General features: G+C 29.9%; 1 long non-coding RNA gene across 1 annotated transcript; it reads right to left on the bottom strand.

The window, feature by feature from the left end:
• Positions 1-552: 552 nt before the first annotated feature.
• LOC145073828 (uncharacterized) lies at positions 553-2,418 on the bottom strand. Its single transcript, XR_013691556.1, has 3 exons — positions 1,701-2,418; positions 1,497-1,557; positions 553-1,032 (listed from the first exon to the last, which is right to left on the bottom strand). It is a non-coding gene; the product is annotated as an uncharacterized LOC145073828 (long non-coding RNA).
• Between the last annotated feature and the right edge of the window lie 483 nt (positions 2,419-2,901).

Raw genomic sequence — 2,901 nt, 5'->3', positions numbered from 1 at the left:
GAAGATGCATATACATAAAATGATAAGGCATTATTTATTTATTCAAAGTATAATAAAGGTAAAATATACAATTTTATAAGGGTGTGTATGAAGCGGTTTGGTTTGGTTATTGGTCAAAACCAAACTATAACCATTATAATTGGTTAATGTATTTCGATAACCATTGAAAAAAAGTTAATATTGATTTTTGTTATTGGTTTTAATCGGTTAATGATTATAATTAATAGTTAATATTGGTTAACCATAATAGTCTAATATGACATAAAAATAAAAATAAAAATTATATAAAAATTGAAAAAAGTAAAGTTCATTGTTATAAAAAGTGAACATTTGTATATACATAATTGTATTGATAGAAGAATAATTACTTATTCTATTTAATTCCAAATAATTACCTTTTAATTTTCAATTTGTAATATAATTATATACAATATATGTAATATTATATTATATTAAAAGATTTATTAATATTATTGGTACAATTCAGTTTTTATAGTGGTTCGGTTTTAGATAAAAATCATAACCGAACCATATATATTCGGTTAATCAAGATAAAAAACCGCACCATATATTTATAGTTTTTCGTAATTAATACAAAAGGTTACGCTAATTTTGATGTAATTTGGCTGGTTACTATTAATAACCCTGTCATCCTAGGAATGTTAATATATGTCTAACAAACACATTCTTTATACTTTTACAATATTTTAATGTTTAATGCATCTATATGTGAGATAAGGTTATAAATCCATATATCTATTTGGCCTACCTCTTTATCCCTCCTTCCTGTAACATGCATCATTAAATGTTGGTACAAGACTACAATCTTTTCAACTAAGAGCTAGCTAGTACCATCAACCAGTACACCTCGATCCTCTGTGTACACCAAGTTACCGAGCGAGGCATACATGCACTCATGAAGTATTTCTAAATTTCAACTGTTTTTCTTATAATTAAAATCAAATCTTGATGGCGAAAGACTTCTGTGATCTTCTAGGTTCTTCCATTAGATCATGTATGTATTACAAACCTCTACACAAAATATATAGATAAATAAGTAATTAAGACAACCCCCAAGAAAAAAAAAACTTTTAGATCATTCAAAGATCACCCACAAATTAATTTAAGGTGAAAATTTCTTGAATCATGCTTGATTTTTATAAAGTAGGGTTTACAAGTAATCTTGTAATATTCTAATGTTCTTCCTTTTGTAAGTTGTAGAAGGATAATGTAGGGTTTAAGATCTCGAAATCCTATTAAACACAAAGTTCTAATAGAAAACCCACAAGATAGAAAGTTACTGATCATTCCAAAGATTACCAAGGATTACAAAAAGATTAAAATTTCTGGATCAAAAATATACTTCGAATTTTTAGGTTGATGATAGAGTATAGTCTTTAAGTAATCATCTAGTGTTCTTCCTTTAAGGTTCTAAAAATTATCATGTCTGCTTTAAAATCTTGAAAACTTAGGAAGCGTCAAAGAGTAGGACTTACAAGCATGTGCTTTACTTTTGATGATGATATCTTCTTTTTGCGATGAATCATTACACCAGTACTGAAAAAAAACATACATAAATTAAATATAGTAGAAGATTAGATGGTACATAGATAAAATCATAATTAATCACCCTCTAAACAAGCATGCATGGTCTTCTAAAGATATAGAAGTCAGAGAAAAAAAAACATAATATAACTCACATAAAGAAGAGAGAAGCCTTGTTGAATCAAGCTTAGAAACACACATAAAGGTCAAAGTACTATTAGCATGCATGATCTCCTGAAAGACTGACTACAAGTGAATTTAATTATCAAGTGAAGTTGAAGTACAAAATTAATCAAACAACAGGAACGAGTTAGATCAAGATGGAAAATGAACGATATTGCAACGGAACCTCTGCATTTAATTTTGTGTGTAATCAATAACGATGAGAGTCCAGCAAGGTAATATATATCATCAAGAGGGTTTTACAAAGAGATACCAACAGAACTCCATTGGCAGTATGCCCACCTCCACCCCTACACAAATAATAAACCACCATCTCTATCTTCCTTCTATTCTTAACACTAGACCCTCATCAACTTCACGCTCAGATGTACAAAGTTTCTTGTATTTTCCGTATATCTATACCCTCTTACAGCCGTTGGTTTTGATAAATAAAAGGGGAGGTGGACAGAATGCCAAAGAACTCTGTTGAGAAACCCTTTGTTAAACACCCATGAGATCAGATGAAGGAGAACGGATCAAAATACTCGAAAGAAAGCACTAAACCTATTCTTGTAATAAGGAGAGGCAAGGGAAGATCCACACTATTTATTTGAGAGAGAGAGAGAGAGAGAGAGAGAGAGAGAGAGAGAGAGAGAGAGAGAGAGAGAGAATAATTGAGAGGGGTGGAAGGTAAGTCCTGAGACTAATAGATGTTTTGCGCTCGCAAACACGCAAACACACACAATATATATATATATATATATATATATATATATATATATATATATATATATATATATATATATATATATATATATATATATATATATATATATATATATATATATATATATAGAGAGAGAGAGAGAGAGAGAGAGAGAGAGAAAGATTTTTACTCATATTAATCATCTTCACCCGAAAAAACGAACAAATCTTAAAATACAGTGAGAATCGACATAAACAACAAACAAGAACACATGAAACTCATATAACAAAAGCTCGTAAGAAGGCGTAAAAATGGGTGGACTTAGATTTTAGGCACAAAGAAGGAAGTTACCCAAGTCCTTGACGACAACACTAAAGAAAAGTATCGGTAGTCCAAAGATGAAATCTATTTGATGAAAAAGCAGCTTTAGGGTATTAAGGTATTAGGGAAAAAAGGAAAGCTTTTTCCCACGCTCCTTTTTCTTATGT

This window comes from Lactuca serriola, chromosome 9, assembly GCF_051521515.1.
Source record: "Lactuca serriola cultivar US96UC23 chromosome 9, Lser_US96UC23_V15, whole genome shotgun sequence".
Taxonomy (NCBI): Eukaryota; Viridiplantae; Streptophyta; class Magnoliopsida; order Asterales; family Asteraceae; genus Lactuca; species Lactuca serriola.
The sequence above is the reverse complement of the archived record's forward strand: the minus strand, read 5'-3'. Positions and strand labels throughout refer to the sequence as shown.